This window comes from Camellia sinensis, chromosome 9 (assembly GCF_055761805.1).
Source record: "Camellia sinensis isolate YWXY chromosome 9, ASM5576180v1, whole genome shotgun sequence".
NCBI lineage: Eukaryota > Viridiplantae > Streptophyta > Magnoliopsida > Ericales > Theaceae > Camellia > Camellia sinensis.
In genome coordinates this window covers 19,725,146-19,739,650 of record NC_138969.1, presented here as the reverse complement: position 1 = coordinate 19,739,650, position 14,505 = coordinate 19,725,146, and the positions used below count along the sequence as shown (strand labels likewise).

The 14,505-nt window shown below is 33.4% G+C and overlaps 1 non-coding gene across 2 annotated transcripts; it reads right to left on the bottom strand.

Annotated features, from left to right (window-relative positions):
* Window positions 1-1,756: 1,756 nt before the first annotated feature.
* Window positions 1,757-8,816, bottom strand: LOC114256735 (uncharacterized). 2 transcript variants are annotated; one of them, XR_014341041.1, is made up of 3 exons: window positions 8,577-8,816; window positions 3,606-3,765; window positions 1,757-2,925 (listed from the first exon to the last, which is right to left on the bottom strand). It is a non-coding gene; the product is annotated as an uncharacterized LOC114256735 (transcript). The 2 variants fall into 2 exon arrangements; XR_014341040.1 differs by having other exon boundaries at window positions 3,616-3,765.
* Between the last annotated feature and the right edge of the window lie 5,689 nt (window positions 8,817-14,505).

Below are 14,505 nucleotides of genomic sequence, written 5' to 3'. Positions count from 1 at the left end.
CTCCCACAGACAAGAACAAATCTAGTAGTCCATGCCTCAACTGATGAGCATGACAAATTTGGTAAAAAAAATTTCTTATTTTTTGATGACATGACAAATCTCGTACTCCATGGCGTAACTCAGATTACACCTAATCCTACATTCCTAAACATGTATCAATGTCAGCATTAAGAAAAGCATAACAATAGAAAGGATAACAAACTGAGTGAATAGTAAATTAAACTTAGTGAACATTGTTGTGTCCTATACATGGCAAGATAACATATTGAGTGAATATTTATATACAAATTAAATAACATAGAAATTAAAGCTCTATTTCTTTCTCTAAAAAAAAAGGCCTCGTCAAGTGGTTCAACAATTAGAAACTAACTTCTCTGTATCACATAATGGTTCATCACATTTCATCTCTCTCTAACCCATTTTTGTCAAATTTAAATTTATTGTCTCTTGCAATAAAATCTATCAATTATGACTCACTTCAATTTAAAATATCAAATTTAGTAAATAATAATTTGAATCAGAGAATTCTAAGAAAATACCAAGGCTTTTGCTAATGAGATTAATTAAAGCTTGAACAGTATGATACTACATATGCAAACCAATTAACTCATGAATTTAAAAATCAATGAATTTAAAAATTTAACTCATGAATTCTATAATTCTGTTAAGAGCCTATTCGTTGAAATAGAAAAATGAAATGTGGTTTAGATTTAACTAAGACAAAATGTTAAAAAAAAAAACAAAACATATACTATAGTTGATTTCTTAAATCATTCATTCTTTCTTGCTCTCCCCTACCCTACCCACCCCAATTTGATTTTAATAAACCCAAATAATGATAATTGTAAGAATTTTTTTTTTAAAAAACCATACTTATAAATTTCCAACACAACCAACCAAAGAAATAATCACAAAATAACAATGATCAATCATTGCTTAAGTAAGAATACAAATCAAATATTTACCACAATGTTTTGATATGAAAGGTCTTAAGGAAGTCTTCAAGCTGCCTAATGTGAACCTATTAAGCAAACACAATGCTTTAGACACAATGTATTGGACACACCTGATCAAATATTACACCTAATCACAAATTGTAAACATCAATAAAGCAATTAAATTGGACAAACCTGTTGTCAAACCTGCTGGAAATTAACAAACCTGCTAGAAATTAAAGATTATTGAAACAAAAGATATCAAAAAATTAGAGTATGTTTCAATCACAAACTGTAAACATCAATAAAGCAGTTAGATTGGACAAACCTATTGTCAACCTGCTAGAAATTAAAAATTATTAAAACAAAAGATATCCAAAAATTAGAGTAAAGATTATTGAAACATACACTACTACAAATATAGATAAAGATCACACTTTTTTTGTGTGATGTATGTTTTTTAATCACACCTTTTAAGTTTTATTGAAGTGTGATCTTTGGGAGTGTGATTAAAAGGGGTCATTTTTAATCACACCTTTTAAGTGTCATTAAAAAATGATTTCATCACATCTTTTAAGTGTGATTAATAATATATAGATCACATCTTTTAAGTGTAATTAAAAACATTTAGATCACATCTTTTAAGTGTGATGAAAAACATTTAGATCACATCTTTTAAGAGTGATTAATAACTAATAAAATCTATGATTAAAAAAAAAAAAGAATTCGACATATTTGAAGAATAATCAATATTATTTTTGTACGTGCATTTGTAGAATGTAATACACACTATATACTATATTTTGAATCACAACCATATATTGAATGGAATAACGTCATATATTTCATAAATGAAAGTTAAATGTTCAAAAGTATATACAAAGGAATTAATAAAAAGTTTTTAACTGCGATTACATATATTAAAAAATTAAAAAACTTGAAAAAACTAAGCTCTTGAATTCTTTGACCATAGTTTTCATGTCTCCAAGAAATTTCTAACCTGAAAAATAAAAACACAAATTAATTCAGAAACCGCTAGAATGATATGAATAAACTTACTATTTTTGTAGAGACTGTTCTTGTCTTACAAAAGACAAAATCGAACATTTTCTCATCACATTGACTCTTCATTCCCTGCATCAATAGAAAATGAATAACAACTTTGATTGTTACTAGTATAAAATGTTTGTATTACCATATATAAATATGACATAATGATAATGAGTTTGAATAGATTTAATACACAAATGAGCAGTAGCATATTAATGTAAAGGAAAATATAGCTTTTCAAAAAGTTATTTGGAAGACTAGTCCTGACACACACACAAGAAAAAATATGAAGCATGTGGGATGTACACTTTGACCATAATAGAATGTGACATAATATTGCATTTGTCTGGAATGTCCCATAAATTTCCAAAAATAGAATTTCAAGGACCAAGTCTTGTTACAATGGGCTCTATTACCATGCCAAAACTTCATCCTTGCATGCAACTTAGACAAGAAGTGTCTTTTCTAGTTGTGGGCAAAATTCATAATACAGACTAAACCACATTCAACTTTCTGTCAACTCGAGTTCATTAAATTTAGTTTTCCGTACTACCAACTAAAGTGAGAGGAACTGGTAAGACTATAATAATCGCCGAAGTCTTTCCTGTTGCATCTATCTCATCTCACTATACATTTTAGTCAGTAAAACATGCATAAGGCCAAAATGTTACTGTTACCAAAGTGATGACAATTGATCAATTCAGATAAATGTCAAGGAACTGAGATAGTGGCAGCATATAAGCAGAGCACAGTTTCAATAAAAACAAGTAATTATAGAAGCAGGAATCACAATCAATTGATGATATTTAAGAACCAAACCACAGAAGAACTAACTAATAGCTAAGGAAATGAAAGCGGCCAAGAGTGCATTACATACAAACCTTTAAATCTAGTAATTCAACTACACATGCGCATTCAACAACTTCAGCCCCTGCACGTTCTGACCAAAAAAATTAAACCAGTCACAATATATTCTGGTTTGCACGATATATATATATATATATATATATATATATATATATATATATTTCCAGCAGCAAGGGCAGTATCAGTCGCTACACATGCATACATAATGCATACTATATGGTTTCGAAAATTTAATTGAAGAGGTATGCTCAATCAATAAAATACACAAGTATGCAACATCAAATTCCATATTAATTCAGTCCTGAGAAATAGGAGCAAAACATTCATTTTGTTAAATGGGAAAAATGCTTGATGAATTAAGAAGGAGAAAGTCTATAACAAACATATGGTAAATTTTGTTATTTGGCTAACCAAACAACCTAACCAACATGATTGACGCTGAACACCTTTGACTCAAGGTAAATTGGATAACAGCCTCTTCAATCCTTTTTTTTTTTTTTTTTAAAGGTTGGCATAGTATTTGGCCTTCACCCAGATCCAAATAGCCCAAGTTGTAGCCCTTGTCCAGGTAACCCTTCATCGGGTCCCTGTGTTCAATGACAAATAAACAGGTGGTTCGTTTTCTCACTACATATGGAATTGTTTATATCCATGAGCCAAAGCATTTTCCACATAAAATTTTCAAAATATAGGAAAAAGAAAAAGAGGACAGTGCTTTTACTGGGGCTCATAAAGCTAATACAAATGATTTACAAGTGAGTACCCAGTAAATTCATTGCTGCACAGAGGGTTCCACCAGTGGCAATCAAATCATCAACCACCAAAGCACGTTCATCAGGCTCAACTGCTCCAACATGCATCTCTAGACAATCCATTCCATATTCCAAGATATATTTTTCTGAAATAACTTCGTCTGTCCAAAACCACCCCCCCCCCCAAAAAAAAAAAGACACACACACACACACAACTTACTTGTCATTATGGTAAACTCTGAATAGCTATAAGAATTCGAAATTGTGATCCCACAAGACACATAATATTTATACCCACCATCACACATCAAAGGGAACATCAACAATCCATGCATGCACTTGCTAGTGGTGGTGGGCAGCTAAGTAATCATGATCAAGATGGCTTGATTGCAAAATATTTTGAAGCAAAGGGTTAAAGCAAGTTGGCAAATGGCAAACTGTGTAATGTATAGTAACATAACATGAAATATCTAGATAGACTTCAACTATATCGAAACAGACTAACTAAACAGGCAAACAACATTCTGTTGCACAACAGATACCAATAGATCAAAAAAAAAAAAAAAACATTTGGACACAGTTTGTTAGTTCATGTTTGGTCAAGTCCAACAAATCTAGTTGAGACAGAGCTGATAGCTGTAACATTAAATGTCCAACATCATACGCTTTGCCAGTCATATGTCATAATATAATTCTAGAATATGCTATTAATCAGATTAAACAGAGATCTACAAAATAATCTTTAACAAGGTAATTCCTAAAGTTATGTATGCAGTTGTATTATCAGATGGCTGACAGCCCATTGGGCCGCGTTACACAATCCTCACTCCCCATCCACAGTGATAGTACACAAAAAATACCAACAAGCCTATATTAATAATGAAGAGAAAAGAAAAAATGAAGTTGCAGAACCATACAGAATCTGCAGCAGCCTGCAAAGTGACATGATCAACCCATTCACCATTCCTAATTTCCATCATATAACAAAAGAAGAATGTTAAATTTAGACCCACAAAAACTAAATAACCAAATCAATGAAAAAAGAGTAGAAAAGTACTATCATGGGGTCCGTTCCCAAGGCAGAGTAATTGTTCAAGATCCAAATGCGATACTGCTCATATTTCATGATGAAATGTAATGCTGCATAGGGAACAATCCGAAGGACACTAGCTCCATTTCCTCTAAAAGTGATAATAAACATGAGTTTAAACAACATCTTCAAGTTTTTTTTTTCACAAGCACTTCTTCATGAATGAATAAATTAGTGGCCCACAATCTTCTCACATATTAAGGCTACACTTCTTCATGTTCTAGAATTTTCATCTCTTCGTTGCATTTTTTGTGTCCTTTTGCTAGTGAATGGCACTGTGGTCTAGTCTCTTGTAGCTTAGGATGGAATTTTATGGGTGAATTCACTTGTAACCACTTGTATCAATTAAAAATTTGCTTTTTGAATGGTGGCTTTAGCTCCAACAAACGAAAACCATTAACTTCAAAATTATGGCCTCTGTAACTTATCAACATGTGTATGTATTTATTGCCCCTATAAAAATATGGATGATCTACATGATTCTTTGCATTGATGTGTTTGTTCCATGCTGTGAGAAAGATTATCAATGATGCCTAAGAACTATTTTACTTGTGCCTTTGACATTAGGTGTGAAATTGTTCATGTTGCTATTGATGAATGTTCATGTTTCACTAGAAATTTCTTCGACCAAAATTGCAGTAGCATGTGTGGCCAAGCCTAACTTTACAGAGTTGTACAAACATGAATATGTTCATTCTTTGCGTTAAAGCCATAGAGTTGTTAATTACGAACATACTAAATGTGCTATTCACTCATTATGCTTGACATATTTTATATCCAGGCATATTCCTAGAGTAACCTGATAAAAATTATAGAAATTCGTAATGATGGATCATGGGATCAACCTTTGGTAAGTTACATCCATAACAGAGTACAATGCCTTGACATAACATTGTTTTTTGATTTTATGAAACAAGTCTACCCAACTTATTGGGACTTGACCAACTAATCTAATCACACATTTCAACAATGAGACATCTTGAGTTCGGACATTTTTTTTATTTTTTATTTTTGATCAGCTTGAGTTAGGACAATTGGGTGACACAACATAGTAGGAAACAGAATGAAAATATCTTTCTAATGTTACATATTACCATAGATTGCTATGATGGACTATATACAATTCTAAGATTTTTTGAGAAAGGTATTCTCTTGTTTGGATTCTTAAACCCCAATGTGCTGCTATGCTCTATGCTAGTCAGATTGTATTTATCTTACTCATTAACAAATTATCATTACATGCCAACAATAATAGACACCTTGAATTTGTTCCACAAAGAATTAATCTAATGATAGTAATGAATATATCTTCTCACAAATGTGGCATATTGATAGTGACTGCTAAAATTAGCTCCAAAGACTACAATTATGACTATTCTCTTTTATGTCATGCCTTAGATCCTACTAGAATTACAATTAATGTCAATACAAGCAAGATTTTAGATGGTGATGTAAATTAATGAAGAAAGAGGATCTAAAATTCAATAAAGTAAGATCATTGACCTTGTCACTTAGGAACATGAAGGAAGTAAACTATTTAAGAAATTGAACATGTAGATAGATATTGACAGTGAAAAATAAAAGAAATTGGAACATATCAATTTTCCTTGAGACCTTCAAGAGACAAAAGTCAAATCAGTTTGTAACAAAGTCTATGAAAGAAAATAGATAAACCCATTTGAAAAGAATACCCTAATGTTGCACATTTAATCATCTTAAGATTGCAGAAATGAAAGAGAGAGAAAGGTAATGTGGATTTTTTTTTTTGAACCCAAGCATAGAACTTTCCAAGAAATTTCTCACATAGGGTGTGTGTTCCTTAATTGTAAGTGCAAATTCCTCATAACATTAACATGCAATAATACAGTTTCTAAACATCGTCAACCCACAAATCTCTTATTGGAATTTCTTAACCCCAATTCAAAACATGCCTAACACTATAGTCTATAGCCAAGTTTATCCACTGACCTTTAGGTTGATCTCAACCAATAGAAACTGTAAATAAACCGTCTTGAACTCCCATATGAACAACACCATTCAAAGAACCAAATCTCAGCAAAAATTACTTCATCAAAACTCCTTCAAAAATAACAAAAAGATAACAGAGCATTGAACCTAATTGACAACATTACTGTAATTCAATCATTTGTATAATACATACAAACACACTCACAGATATATATATGTATGTATTATAAACACATATACACTAGTCTATAGATACATATATATATATATATATATATATATATATATATATATATATATATATATATAACAGAGAAGAAGAAGTTAAGATGTGAAAAAAGATTAAGTCAAAACCTTTACCAAGGATAGATTGGGAAAGAATCAGAGTTATTCATCATCGACACAAATGTTTGAAAAGAAAAACCTAAAAATCTCTACACTACCAAAACATCGATAACACAAATGTTTCAAAACCCCAAAATCGAAACCATATGTCAATCGAACAAACTAACCAAATACAAACTAATTGAATATAGATCCGAGTAGTTTCATGATTGAAAATGAATAAAAACAATTGAGATAGAATGCAAAATCAAAATGAGTATTGTGTATGTTAGGTTTTTATTCTTAGCAACCCCGTTTGACAAAACTCATTTTCAGATGTATTTATTTTCGCATTTTTATTTCAGTGAGGCTATGAGTTGTTAGATGCGAATCCAACCCGAATCAAGCATTTCAGAGAAGTTTGTGATGATAAAGCTTTCAAGATTGCCACTTCGCTGATTATGACGGGGATCGAGCTGCCCGGTCAGCTCGCGGGGGTCCAGGGGGCAGCGCCCCTTGGCGGGTCCGGGGCAGCGCCACGGCGGGGTTGAGGGGCAGCGCCCCCGAAGCAAAATGCAAAAATGCATTAGAAGTTGCCTGTCCGATCATGTTTTATTTTTCCAGTTTTTCCAGTTTTGGCCTGTCCGCTCGAGCGGGGAAAGTGACGCTCGAGCGGGGATTGGAAGCTCTCAGCATCTCTGCAGTCGCCTGTAAAAATACTGGAAGGTGTGATTTTACGCTCGAGCGGATTCTCCTACGCTCGAGCGCATCTCAGTTTGTTCGCACGCAGTTAGGGGTCAGTCCGCTCGAGCGGGCTGTGTTGAGCTCGAGCGGAGATCGCGGGACAGATTCTATAAATTCGCGTGTTGGGTCAGATTTTAGGATAACTTCTCCAGATCTTCTTTTTGGTTTCTAGGGTTTATATCTGGGGATACTTTGGGAGTTTTCTTTGATGTTTTTATTGAGTATTCAACTCATGATCTAAAGAGAGTACATCAAAGGTTTGTTTGTTATACACAATAGAGAGAGTTATTCTTCAGTTGTGGATTCTGAAGAATTCGAGCCTGAAGCTTTGGTGGAATCCGGAGTGGCTCATCAGAAAGACAATTCCGTGGTGAAGATGGGGTTGGAAGAGGCACATAGAGGTTGGTTCAATTAGGCGTTGTGGATTCGCTAGGTAATTGAGAGTATACCTGTGTAATTCCTTTAATTCTTCTTAGTGGATTGTCTTGTGGCTGTTGCCCATGGTTTTTTGATCACAGTTGGAGGTGTCCAATTGTGGTTTTTTCCACGTTAAATCGCTGTGTCTCTTTGTCTTGATTGTTTGATTGTTTGATTGGGATTGTTATATTCTGCTTAAAATTGATACATAATCACAAATCAACATCTAGGGGATTCCTAGATTTTTCAGTGTAGCCATGGAAAATTCCTTATCTCGAGTCATTACGAAATGAATTAGGGCTTCAAATCATGAAATACTTGAATTCAAATGCAAAAATGGGAGAAATCGAACATGTTTAAGAAATGAAAGAGAGATTCAAGCTTCGAACAAGCACAACAAAGCCAGAGAGAGAAGATTAGAATATTTACCAGAAATGAATTAGGCCTTTGAATCATCAGATACTTGAATTCAAATGCAAAAACGAAGAATCAACCATAATGAGAGAGAGATTCAAGCTTCGAACAAGAACAACAAAGCCAGAGAGAAAGATTTACAACATAATTATATAAAATCAGAACCCTGTGTTGAATATGAGGGCTCCGTGTTGAATCTGTTGATTAGAACCTTAGAACAAAAGAGTAGGTTGATATTGTGAGAGAGAGAGAGAGAGAGAGAGTGACAGAGTCGAATGGTTTCCCTCATATTCAAAATAAGGATGCTTCTGTGGGAATATTAGATCTAACTATAAATTTTAAAATATATATAATCACACACTAATTAGAAAGTGTAATTAAAAAATATATATATATATATATAATCACATTTAATTAAAAAGTGTCTTAAAAAATAAATACTATCACATTCAATTAAATTAAGTGTGATTAAAATATTAATTTAATTTTTTAATCACACTTTCATTAAAAGTCATGTTTTAATTTCCTTAAGTGTGATCTTTAAGCATATTTGTAGTAGTGAAACCTATATCAATAAAATTTCACTAATAATAATCATAATCATAAATATATACACATAGAAGGGGCATCAAAAACAGAGAACTCACCATAAATTTCAAAAGGTTTTTGATTTCAAAGACAAATTTGAGTAACTTCAATGGTGATTGGGAGTTGTGAGTAACTTCAATGGTGGTTCGGAGTTGACGAAATAAGGCTTCGTTTCAGAAACAGAAGACAAGGAGAAGGAGAAGAGACATGTATGTTTGTGAAATTCAATCTTGCTGGGGTATAGCGATCCCGGATTTACCCTTGTTGTATAGTGATCCGGACATGTGTCCGTGGATGTTGGTAGTTGATTATTATCTTGTTTACATCCTTTTTACTTCGTATTTGAGTTATAGGATGTGTTGGGTAGGTTTGTTACAGGTTGGTTGAGTTTAGAAACCAAAGCTAGTTGCCCATATTTTGACCTGTCCGCTCGAGCAGGGGTTTTGGCGCTCGAGCGGGAATTGCACCCATCCAGTATTTTCCTGTGCAGGGTTGGACGCTCGAGCGTGGTATTGGCCGCTCGAGCGGGGTTATGTGAGTGTCACTCGAGCGGGGAGTTGGAAGCTCGAGCGGAGACCTGGTTCTGTAAAAGTTCTGGGAGTGTGTGTCCGCCGCTCGAGCGGGATTGTTGACGCTCGAGCGGGAGTCTGTGAGTGACGCTCGAGCGGGGTGTTTGACGCTCGAGCGGGGCGACTGGGTTTAAGTTCCGTGTTTTGACTTTTCAAATCACTTTTTCACTTTCTCTTCTCTCTCCTACTTTTCCAAAAACACCATTGTTGAGCCTCTCACTCTAGAACTCTACCTTCTCTCTAGGTTTTGATCTAGTAGGAGTGATTTGCTCATCTTTGGCCTTTACAAAAAAGTTGTTGATCGTCGAGGGCTATATTTTAATCTGAAAATTTCGGGATTTGGAGCACGTTGGGTTTTGTCATCTTCTCCCTTAGGGCTCCGAATTTGAGGTAGGGATATCCTACTCCTCTCTATGGATTTTGTCTTTAAATTTTGGTATTTTGAGATGTTGGGGTTGGTTTGGTAATTTTGTGAAAGTTTGGGGCTTTTGTGTTATTTTACAAAAGTTGGGGTTTTATTTATAATAAACCTAGATGCATGTTTTGTAACGCCCTCAAAATAAACCCATTATATATATATCATTGACATGCATTATTTAAAGAAAACAATTTATTAATTCATTCATCAGAGTATTACTAAATAAAAGCATTACATGTAACATCGAATAAAATGCCCTACAGGCTTACATCTTTCCAAGCCAACACTTGGATACAAAAATATGAGTTCTAACTCAATACAAGAAAAGCCCTAGGCTTGAATGTTTACATGTACTAATAAATAAAGACAATTAACTAAGATAGTCTTCTCAAAAATCCAGAAGCCAAACCCTCCCAAGCTAAGTCCTTGGAGGTAGCTTATCACCTGAACCTGAAAATGATGTTCCCATAAAGGGTGAGCCACAGCCCAGTAGAAGTATACTAAACCAAATATAAGCATTGAATAAAGCAATAGCATTCAATAATTGGTTAACCAAGATAATCAGTTATATCTTTATACAGTTTCATGACATTAATGTCTAAGACACGTTTTACTTTCCAATATATTAATTCAATATGGCTCAGAACCTGGCCAAACTTACAACAGTGTACTATATATATCAAATTCACATTCTTCCAATATCAACAAACAAATGAGACTCAGGCTCAAACCAAAACACTTCATACTTTCAATTTGATACACATTTTAGTGCTGTATCAACGAACACTTCAATATAAATAAGCACACATAAAAGTGATGCTAATGGAGTCCATCCCCTATCTCCTCCCAAACAAAATTCGGTTTAGAGGTCCATCCCCTATCTTCCCCTAAACCGTGGAGTACATCCCCTATCTCCTCCCACACAAAACAAAGTATGTAAACACATAACATATACATCACACAATCAATACACATAATGTCTGTATTAATTCAACAGTCAAAATTAATGACTCAACCAATGTGATTAGTTTCAGTTATACCTAATCCACATGCATTGTCTACAACAATCACGACTCTCCTCCACCGATAGCCCAAAACAGTTATTTCTAGACTTGGAAATAACTATAACAACAATTCAATAGGCGAGTGATTTAAATTATCCAACTACACCATTTAATCAATAATTTCCCAATTTCATGAATTTAACCAAATTCCTCAATTTCCTTAAATCAATTATACAAATTAATTAATTATTACAACTAGATTTTTTCCCAAAATTATCAAAGTAACCCCAACATATCAAAATACCAAAACTTAGAACAAAACTTATAAAATGGAGTAGGAAATCCCTACCTCGAAGAAAACAACCCAAATGGAGAAGACAGAGATGAATACCCAAATACCAAAGTGCTCCAAATCGCCAAATGTTCAGATTAAATGGAAGCCCTCGACTCACTCTATCTTTTTAATAAAGCAACTAGGGTAGAAACATACTCTAAATAGATCAAACCTAAGAGAGAAGGTGAGTGGGGAGAGAGAGAAGTCGGACCTAGGGTTTGTAATAAAAAGAAGATGAAAAAGACTGATCAAAACCCGCTGCTGCGTATATAAACTGGACAGGCTCGCTCGAGCGAAGACATTGTCGCTCAAGCGACCAGACACAAGAAAAGCTCGCTCGAGCGAAGAAAAGCTCGCTCGAGCCAAGAATACAATGCTTCAGGTCTGCAACCCTGGAGCACGCTCGAGCGACAGAACGCTCGCTCGAGCAAGGAACTCGAAAACATACACCTCCCTCGCTCGAGCGAAGAAAATCTCGCTCGAGCGAATAAGCACTGCCCTCAGGTCTATACCAGACGCAGTCGCTCGCTCGAGCGAAGCAAAGCTGGATCGAGCCAGAAGACACAAAATACAACCCTCGCTCGAGCGACCAATCCCTGGCTCGAGCGAACAACCCAAAAACTGGACAGCAACACTTGGTTTACAAATCCAACAACCTGAAACAAATCTGCCCAACTCATCCTATAACTCCAAATAAGAAAATAAAGGACGACAACAACAATTATACAATGGCAGAATATACGGAACCTAAGTCCGGATTCAATAATCAAATGGGAAAAGAACGGGGTCGCTATATGTTTGGCATAGAGAAATGGAATTAATGTCGAATCATTGATGAAAATGGGACCTAAGGGTTGTAATGTTAATTATAGGAAATGACCTAATTACATTGATTGAATAATTGGGATAATTAATTGTGAGAAATGAGAAAATGAAATGAAATGTTGATTGAATATCCATTTGTGCATTTATTTTCTGTTTAGAAATAATTGCTTTGGGCTATCGGTGGAGGATAGTCGTGATTGTTGTAGACAATGCATGATGATTAGGCAAACAGAAACTAATCAATGGAATGTGTCATGGGATTTGACGGTTGATAGAATACATTAACTGTATATATTAAGTGATTGTATATAGAACCAATGTGTTTGTATACGTTATGTGTAGAGGAGGAGATGGGGGATGTACTCCGCGGTTTAGGGGAAGATGGGGGATGTACCTCTAAACCGGACAGAATTGGGAGGAGATAGGGGATGAACTCCGTAGATACAGCTCATATGCTTGTCTAGAGAAGTGAAAATAGAGCTAATGTGCTTATCTTTGTGAAGTGTGGATATAGCTTATATGCTTATCTGTGAATGTGGGATATTGTTGTTATACATATCTGTTGAGATGATGATAGAGCTAATAGGCTTATCTGTTGAAAAAGGGAAAATGAAAAGTAACTTGGACTTATAAGTCGGATGACATAAAATGTGATTTATGTGAATGTATCAGTGTTGGCCATCTATCAATTGCTAATCTTTTAGTCATTGTTCATGGTTGGTTTAGTGTATTTCTACTGGGCTGTGGCTCACCCTATATGGGAATATCATTTTCAGGTACCGGTAGCATGCCACCTCCAAGGTCATAGCTTGGGAGGCTAGAGGCGAGCAGATTGTTGTTGTTTTAGTTCCTTTTTGATGTATTACATGTATATTCAAGCCGATGGCTTAATGTGTAGATGAGTTAGTACTCTTTCGTTGTAACCAAGTGTTAACTTGGAAAGCTGTAAGCCCGTAGGGCATTTTGCTTTTGTTGTTAACATGTAATACTTTTGTAATGAAACTCTGATGAATAGAAGAATGTAGTTATTTCATTTGTCAATGAATGTCTTATTTGATGGGTTTAATGTTATTACTTTGAGGGCGTTACACGGGGAATGGAAGAGTCGTCTCTCTCATTCATGGGTATGGGTAGAATAAAGACACGAATTGTATAGTATATTTTATATAAAAATCAAATTGAAATGTTTTATACAACCATACTCTTTAGGAGTGTGATTAAAATATATATATATATATATATATATATATAATCACATTTATTTAAAAAGTGTGAAAAAGTGTGAATAAAAATAAATATTATTGTAGTAGTATATATATAATCACACTTAATTAGAAAGTGACATAAAAAATAAATATTATCACACTCAATCTGATTAAGTGTGATTAAAAATTTGGGAATTGTATATTTTATATAAAAATCAATTTGGAATATTTTATACAATCACACCTATTTAGGAAGTGTGATTAAATATATATATATATATATAATCACATTTATTTAAAAAGTGTGATTAAAAAGTAGTGATGTATTTATAATCACACTTTAATTAGAATGTGTGATTAAAAAATATATCTATAATCACACTCATTTAAAAAGTGTGATTAAAAAGTAGTAGTGTATATATATAATCACACTTTAATTGGAAGGTGTGATTAAAAAATATATAAATAATCACACTTATTTAAAAAGTGTGATTAAAAAGTAATACTGTATATATAATCGCAGTTTAATTAGAAGGTGTGATTAAAAATATATATAAATAATCACACTTTAATTAGAATGTGTGATTAAAATATATATATATATATAATCACACTCATTTAAAAAGTGTGATTAAAAAGTAGTAGTGTATATATAATCACACTTTAATTAGAAGGTGTGATTAAAAAATATATAAATAATCACATTTTAATTAGAATGTGTGGTTAAAATATATATATATATATAATCACACTTATTTAAAAAGTGTGATTAAAAAGTAATAGTGTATATATAATCACACTTTAATTAGAAGGTGTGATTAAAAAAATGTATATATAATCACACTTAATTGAAAAGTGACATAAAAAATAAATATTATCACACTCAATCAAATTAAGTGAGATTAAAATATTAATCTAACTTTTTTTATCACACTTTCAATAAAAGTGAGATATATATATATATATATATATATATATATATATATTTTTTTTGTCAAAGT